Source organism: Anomaloglossus baeobatrachus, chromosome 1 (genome assembly GCF_048569485.1).
Source record: "Anomaloglossus baeobatrachus isolate aAnoBae1 chromosome 1, aAnoBae1.hap1, whole genome shotgun sequence".
In the NCBI taxonomy this organism is placed as follows: domain Eukaryota; kingdom Metazoa; phylum Chordata; class Amphibia; order Anura; family Aromobatidae; genus Anomaloglossus; species Anomaloglossus baeobatrachus.
Window position 1 is genome coordinate 898,851,059 of NC_134353.1, and position 8,849 is coordinate 898,859,907.

At 47.7% G+C, this 8,849-nt stretch overlaps 1 protein-coding gene across 1 annotated transcript in view; it reads right to left on the reverse strand.

Moving 5' to 3' along the window:
- UBAP1 (ubiquitin associated protein 1) overlaps nt 1-8,299 on the reverse strand; it is a 60,029-nt gene extending 51,730 nt beyond the window's left edge. Inside the window, exon 1 of the mRNA XM_075327076.1 lies at nt 8,165-8,299. The gene's annotated coding sequence lies outside the window, so the exon portion shown is untranslated. The remainder of the gene's footprint in view (nt 1-8,164) is intronic.
- Nucleotides 8,300-8,849: the final 550 nt, after the last annotated feature.

Genomic DNA, 8,849 nt, shown 5'->3' on the forward strand with positions numbered 1-8,849 from the left:
TGAAATGATCAATGATTTGATTTTTTTGTTTCATTATCTTTTGTGTTTTTTCATTGCAAGCAAAATAAATGAAGATAATAATAGCAAAGAATTTGTGATTGCAATCATTTTCAAGAAGAAACTGAGTATTATCTGACAGAATTGCAGGGGTGCCAATACTTTTGGCCAGCACTGTACGTACCTTTATCATGTCAGTGAAAACGTGTGTTTTTCACTGACGTGTGAAGGGGGCCCTATAGTAAGATCATGGATTCTTTGCTGTAAGAGCAGTTAGAGACTATTGAACTCTCCGCCACATAATGTAATAGTTGATTCAGTACAAAAGTACAAGGAGGCCTGGATGTTTTTCCTTGAAAAATATAAACATTCCTATCTGTGTACACCAGTTACATCAGTGATTGGGGCTGGATGCAGGAACCAGTTTAATTGCTGTATGTGGAGTGGGGGGGGAAAGGAATTTTTCCCTTAATATGGAACAATTCGCATCTGCCTCATGCGTTTTTTCCCATTCTCTGGATCATCATGTTAGGTAATAAGTTCATTGCGTTTAACCTATGTCTACCTCCAGAATTAACACTATATGTGCCTACATTATTTTCAAAAAGCATGTAGTACTGCCCATTCATTTATAGAAAGAGCAATATATGCTGCAATAGTCATGTGTTTTGTTTCCCACCAAACTATACAACCTAAAATTAAATGGTATTCACCAAAGCTGTGAGTTCAATCAGTAATATTTACATTGGTAAATTATAAATTGAATCAAAATGCGGACCCAAGTTTAAAATACTGTAAATCCTTTATGTATTAAAATGAAATGACAAATACCCTTTTTATGACAACTAGCAATCTCAGCCCGACGTGACATTCATAGAAGGAGGATCTGCGCTAAATCCCCGGCCCACAACCCCCGTCTGCAGAATAAGAGGAGGTGTCAGGACTTATCATATTTGGGGATAGGTCTGAGACAGAAACAAGGTGACACTGTGCAAGTGAATATGAAAGAAGATTATAAAACGTGTGCGCACTAGTGTGTTTTACCCGCGGATTTACCCGCGGATTTGCCGCGGAAATTTCTTGAGAAATGTCTGCAATCTTTGTGCAGACATTTCCCAGCAAATCCTATGTGAAAAAAAAAAATAGCTGTGCGCACGCTGCGGATTTTTCTCAAGAAATTTCCTTGAGATTAATTTCTTGAGAAAATTTCTTGAGAAAATGAGCATGTCAATTCTTTTCCGCAGGTACCCTGCGGATTTCTGCAGTACAGCCTGCAGATGGGTATGCGCATGCGGATTTACCGCGGATTTGGTGCGGATTTTTTCCGGAGGTCCGGAAATCTTCCACTCCCAGAAGTTTCTCAAGAAATTTTCTTGAGAAAATTCACAGTTCTAGTGCGCACATAGCCTTAAAGTCAGTTCTTCAACGTCAGGAAAGACGCTCACGTTATGTGCTTGGTTGTGGCTGTGAACTCCCTCCATAAAAGTACCTTTCTGTTTAGAAAATAACCCAGGACACAAAGAATAACTTCATTCTGAGGCGCGTACAACGTCACCTTCATCGTGCGAGAGTCCAGGAATGTCCCAGAATCAGATTTCACATGTTGTGTATTCTTCATTTACAATGTCGGTGCTTTGGCTTTCCCTAAATGCGAGTATTGAGGTGGAACGTTCAGAGCCGGGACATAATCCAATACGTGTATCTGAAAATACCACTGTGCCGAGGAAGGCGAGGCGGGAGGAGCGGTATTTTTAGATCACTAAATTACAGGTTTGCGTTTTATCCCATGATGTATTATTGACACTTTTCACTTCCTTCTGGAAACACTTTTGTTCTGTATATTTTTTGAAAATGATCATAAACATACACGAGCCTCGCACCAAATCAGCGCCGGCTTCCCCCTCCACGCCTCGGAGGAATCAAACAAGAGGTGAGCGGCAACCGCAGATCTGACTTCTTGATTTTCGATTCATCCGCAGGCATGGAGAGGGTCCGGGGCTCATGATGTAACCACCACACGAGAGAAAGAGCAGACACTGCTGGAACAGAACCGGAGAGAAGTAGAAATGTTTGAATAGAGGTAAACGCCGATTGAGAAGGGGCTGTCTGAGAAGTGGAAAATTCCTCTAAATGGCGTGGGCCTCTTAATAAATTTGGTGTCTTGTAGGCTGTGCTATACCAGTCTTGATAAATTGACCACCATGTATCTGCAAAATACTCTCACAGCGCACTGATGGCACCCTGGATTCCTACTAAATTTTTGAATGACTGCCAGAAGTCTTAAGAAACCGCCATCAGGATGCACACGGACCAAAACACTGATGCAATAGAGATACATCGAGACCGCCCCACTATGGCCAGAGACAGATGTGTTGGTGTCCTGCAAGGTTCTGTTCTTGGACCCCTCCTCTTCTCCATCTACACTTTCGGCTTGGGACAGCTCAGAGTCCCACGTCTTTCCGTATCACCTCTATGCCGATGACACACAGATCTACCTCTCTGGACCAGACAACTCCATACTAACCAAAATCACACAATGTCTCTGCTATTTCATCCTTCTTCACTAGACGATTTCTAAAGCTTATCATGAACATAACTAAATTATCTTTCCTCCTCCTCACTCAACCCCTCCAACAAGCCTTTCCATCAAACTCGATGGCTGCTCACTCTCCCCAGTCTCACAAGCTCGTTGCCTTGGAGTAACCCTCGACTCTGCTCTATCCTTCAAGCCACACATCCAAGCCCTCTTCACCTCATGCCAATTACAACTCAAAAATATCTCCCGGATTTGAACATTCCATCACCAGGAATCAGCAAAAACTCCAGGCATGTCCTCATCATCTCCCGCCTCAACTACTGCAACCTCCTGCTCTCTGGCCTCCCTTCCAACACTCTTGCACCCCTCCTATCTACCCTAAATCTGTAGCTCAACTAATCCACCTCTCTCCCCACTTTTCCCCAGCCTCGCCACTCTGCCAGTCCCTCCACTGGCTTCCCATTGCACAAAGACTCTAGTTCAAAACACTAACCATGACCTACAAAGCCATCCATAACCTGTCTCCTCCTTACATCTGTGACCTAGTCTCCCGGTACCTACCTGCACGCAACCTCAGATCCTCACAAGATCTCCTTCTCTACTCCTCTTCCCACAATCGCATACAAGATTTCTCCCACGCCTCCCCCAACATATCAGACTCTCAGCTACCATGAAAAACTTCAAATGGAACCTAAAGACCCATCTCTTCCAGCAAGCCTACAACCTGCAATAACCCTCAGTCCACTACACCACTGCGCAACCAGCTCTACCCTCACCTACTGTATCCTCACCATACCTTGTAGACTGTGAGCCCTCGCGGGCAGGGACCTCTCTCCTCCAGTACCTGTCTGTGCCTTGTATTGTTCATGATTATTGTAGTTGATTTTATGTATACCCTTTTCACATGTAAAGCACCATGGAATAAATGGCGCTATAATAATAAATAATAAATCGAGAGGCAGGATCCACGCACCGAGAGGCAGGATCCACGCACCGAGAGGCAGGATCCACGCACCGAGAGACAGGATCCACGCACCGAGAGACAGGATCCACGCACCGAGAGACAGGATCCACGCACCGAGAGACAGGATCCACGCACCGAGAGACAGGATCCACGCACCGAGAGACAGGATCCACGCACCGAGAGGCAGGATCCACGCACCGAGAGGCAGGATCCACGCACCGAGAGGCAGGATCCACGCACCGAGAGACAGGATCCACGCACCGAGAGACAGGATCCACGCACCGAGAGACAGGATCCACGCACCGAGAGACAGGATCCACGCACCGAGAGACAGGATCCACGCACCGAGAGACAGGATCCACGCACCGAGAGACAGGATCCACGCACCGAGAGACAGGATCCACGCACCGAGAGACAGGATCCACGCACCGAGAGACAGGATCCACGCACCGAGAGACAGGATCCACGCACCGAGAGACAGGATCCACGCACCGAGAGACAGGATCCACGCACCGAGAGGCAGATTGAGATCTATCTACATATATATTTTAGTCAGACACCCCCTTTAATTTCTGCAAACACTAGAAGATTACAAATGTGTCACCCACTGACCAAGCGCACAAAGCAGCCGACATCACTCCATCCATTATTAATACATCAGTGTTAAATATTTCATTCCAGCAAGCACAAAGCAGTGAACCCAAACCTGGAGCCTCTACAACCTGCGGTGACGTCTTCAACACCGGCACACTGGGATCAGCAAAGCAAGGCAACAAATGATTCACTACTTTTCATTGGATTGCAAACTCAAAGCAGAATACTGTTGTCCTCTAAACACCAGATCAGAGCAGATCGTGACAAGGGAGAAATCAGGACCTCAGAGTAACGAGCGCAGCTCTGGAGTAACAAACAGCAACTGACACCTGAATGAGCACAAAAACAACAAAATGCATGTAGCAAGGTCCCAATATAGCGTTAGATTAAATCTTAACCTCACACTTTGTTACATGCTGACATGTTACTGAAACATGTTGCTGGGTGTCCTAAAAGTAAGTGAAGGGTGGGGATTTAAAGGGAACCTGTCATCAGAAATTTAGCTTGAAACCTAAGAGTTTCCCCCTCTGCAGCTCCTGGGCTGCATTCTAGCAGGTTCCTGTACTTTTCGTGGCCCCTTTTAAACCAAATGAAATACTTTATAAACTTGTACCTTTTGCTATGTAAATTTTGTAAATCGTCCATGGGGGCGGGCTCTCTGCTGACCGTTGCTGTTCCTCCAGCAGATTGACGCCGTCCCCCCACGCTCCATTTCATCCATCAGGACGCCGCCCACTGCGCCCGAGGTGCCGCCCACGCCAGGATCGCTGGTGACGTGTGTCACAAGCACGAGATTATGGGCGGCGCTGTGATTGCATCGCAAGTGCCCGCCCATAATCTCGTGGACCCGCTTTCCCCTCTTCCTCCAGCGTTCTGTGCAAGCGCTCGCCGGCCAGATGACCTGACGTCACCTCCTTCCCATCTTACCATGCAGCAGGGCAAGATGGGAAAGAGGTGACGTCGGGTCATCTGGCCAGCAAGCGCTTGCGCAGAACGCTGGAGGAAGAGGGGAAAGTGCGGTCACAAGGTTATGGGCGGCACTTGCTGATGACACTCACAGCGCCGCCCATAACCTCGTGCCTGCGCAAAACGTCACCAGCGGTCACACGTGCACACAGTGCACAGTCCCTCTACAGTCGCACAGCGCATGCACAGGACCACGGGCGCCCAGGGGCGGCGTCCTGAGATATGAAATTCAGCGTTGGGGGGCGGCGTAAATCTGCTGGAGGAACAGCAACGGTCAGCAGAGATCCCACCCCCATGGACGATTTACAAAATTTACATAGCAAAAGGTACAAGTTTATAAAAGTATTTAATTTGGTTTAAAAGGGGCCACAAAAAGTAGAGGAACCTGCTAGAATGCAGCCCAGGAGCTGCAGAGGGGGAAACTTTTAGGTTTAAAGCAAAATTTCTGATGACAGGTTCCCTTTAAAGTGGCCACTGCCTGAGCAAAAGTAATCTGCGCAAACACAGATGCAGTGTAAAGCATGGTGTCAGGATACAGCAAGCTATCAAATTAAAGAGGCTTGGGCTCGGCAGGGAAACCACATTTAGATGCAAAAACCCGTTAATGCTCTGTCACGCCCAAAGCATTTAATGGCTCATCTGCATGTGAATTAAAAACAATAATTTCGCCGGAAAGCAATAAAATGATATAAAAGTCTCTATGGAGTTACACCTGTAATATATATATATATCTGGTCCAATAGCAAAAAGTCCTTCTACCCAACTTAATTTACTAAATCAATTAATTCATTTGATAAATCACATTATATCTACAACATTTCCCAAGTTTTGATCTAAAATCTAATGTGACCAAATTTTATTAAAACAGAAAATATAATCCTCAGACTTCAGCGGCCGCCGTGTCTCATACGTGCATAAATGTCATCATCTTCATATTTATTTTGGGGGCCATTATTGCAAACGCGACCAGAACCCCGTTATCACCTTTGCGTCAGAAACTTTCATTCTTCTATACAAAAGTTCTGGCAACTAAAAAGTGACAACCAATATGGCAGCACTTCCTGATGTCACTTTTGCAAAAAAATAAAAAAAAAATAACCAACACAAAAAAGAAAAATATAGGACTAAACATAAAAGAAACAAAATTGGTAAACTCTGCTAATAGATGGACCTGCTCAGCGCTGCCCTTTCATCAGCAGGATCAGTAGAGGTCGGATCTGGATAAATCATTCAGATGTGGAGAATCCATAGAACAATGGAAACATCTTTGACTCTAATTCACACAATATAGAGGACACAGTTTTGGGAACGTCTTCCCTTCTGCGATATCACAAGGTAAACCAAATCAGTGCAAATGTGGAGGGTGTGCCCATAGAAAGTAGACGTCAGCTCTCACTAACCATTTCACAGGTACCAATCACCGCCGCCGCGCTCCAGTCGCTGCTGCCTGTGGTACGGTTGCCGTCACCCATTACCTCTGATCCGGTTGCCAACACCTGAGATATGACGTCCATTATCCATTACCTCAGATCCGGTCTCCGTCACCTCTTGATCTGGTCTTCGTCACCCATTATCTATCCCCTGACATTTGTTACCCATGCCCTGTCACAAGATACCTGTCCTTCATCCTCACCTGTGATCTGGTGTCCATCACCTGTGATCCATTAGCCATCCCCTGCGATCCAGTCTCCGCTACCCATCCCCTGCGATCCGTTACCCGTCCCCAGTCAAAAGATACCTGTCCTTGTCATCGTCACCTGTGAGCTGGTCTCCATCCCCTGTGATCCAGTCTCTGTTACCTCTCACCTGTGATCTGTTAGGCTGCTTTCACACCTCCGGTTTTTCCTGTGCGGCACAATCCTGCACTTTGCAGGAAAAACGCAACCGGTTTTTTTTTGCTGCCGGTTGCGTTTTTCCTGCATAGACTTTAATTAGTGCCGCATGGGCTTGCGTTCCGTCCGGTTTTTGCCACACGCGGCAGATTTAGTTGATGCGGCGGCCGGATGGAACGTTGCCTGGCACGTTTTTTTGTGCGGCAAAAAGAACCGCATCGTGCTTCATCCAGCCAATGCGGCGCATTTTTTAATGTATGCCTATGGACGCCACATGCGTTTTTTGCCACTGCGCATGCTCAGTAGCCTGCCGCAAGCAGCAAAAACCGGACGGGCCGCATTTAAAAAACTTATGCAAAGGATTCGGCTTTTTCGCTGCATCCGTTGCATAGGTTTTAGAGCCGGACTGGCCGGCTCTGCACCTACCGGATGTGTGAAAGCAGCCTTACCCGACCCGTAATCCGGTCTCTGACTTCTGTGATCCGTTACCCGTCCCCTGCGATCCGTTCCCTGTCATCTGGTCTCTGTCCCCTGTCAGCCGTTACCCGTCCCCGATGGTCTGGTCTCTGTCACCTGTGATCCGGTCTCAGTTACCTTTCACCTGTGATCCGTTACCCGTTCCCTGTGATCCGGTTTCTGTCCCCTGTGATCTGGTCTTGGTCACCTATGATTTGTTACCCGTCCCTTGTGATCTTGTCTCGGTTACCTGTGATCCGTTACCCGTCTCCTGCGGTATGGTCTCCGTCCCCTGTGATCCGGTCTGTTACCTCTCAGCTGTGATCCGGTCTGTTACCTCTCAGCTGTGATCCGTTACCTGTCCCCTGTGTTCCGTTACCTGTCCCCTGTGATCCGGTCTGTTACCTCTCAGCTGTGATCCGGTCTGTTACCTCTCAGCTGTGATCCGTTACCTGTCCCCTGTGATCCGTTACCTGTCCCCTGTGATCCGTTACCTCTCAGCTGTGATCCGGTCTGTTACCTCTCAGCTGTGATCCGTTACCTGTCCCCTGTGATCCGTTACCTCTCAGCTGTGATCCGTTACCTCTCAGCTGTGATCCGGTCTGTTACCTCTCAGCTGTGATCCGTTACCTGTCCCCTGTGATCCGGTCCCGGGGATCCCGATGACACAGAGCAGACAGCCGGGCCCCAGTGTACGTATTGCACTCGGATCCGTTAATCTGCCCTCTCTTCCCCACCCACAGGCACAATCTTTTACGGCACCGGGAGCAATAACCGGGGTGACAGTGACCAGAGAGCCGGACTATCAGCTGTACTCACCCGCTGAGCTGCCTCCTCGACCCGCTGTGAATCCGTCACTTTCCTACACACCCAGCTCCTCGGCCCCGGCCTCAGTGCGCGACGCCATCTTGGAACACTTCCTTCTTCCTGCAAACGGAGGCGTATGACGTAAACACGTCAATCATGTGATTATCACGCTGTGACTCCTATAGTCACGTGAGACGGGACACAGCCTCACCACAATACACAGAAAGGTGAGGTGTGAGGGCGAGCACGTGGCTGCACGTGATCAGGGACGCCCCATCATTGGCGCAACGCACAGGCTATAGCCACCAATTAAATTACTGCTTTCATTTTTCAGAAAACAATGAGAGCTCCAATTTGATTGGCTGCAATGAGTGACGTGTTTATCTTATAACCTGAATCTAACCTTCGAAGTGGTTACCATAGCAACTGGGTTACAGTTCTCACAGGTTGGAAATGAAAGCAGTGCCCTGATTGGTTGTTATAAACATTGCCCACTTTCCTGTTGCCATGAAACAAATGGAAAAATTGCAGCCAATTGGCGCGGTGTTCTTACGTACTGACATAATTGTGAAGGCTGCAGTCGATCAGCCGCTGCTGATTGGCTGCAGCGGTTACATGACATTGTTATGAGACTGGCGGGGAACACTGGGGTCAGAGCAGAAGACTTTGTTAGTTCTTAGGCTCTATTCGCTAAGTC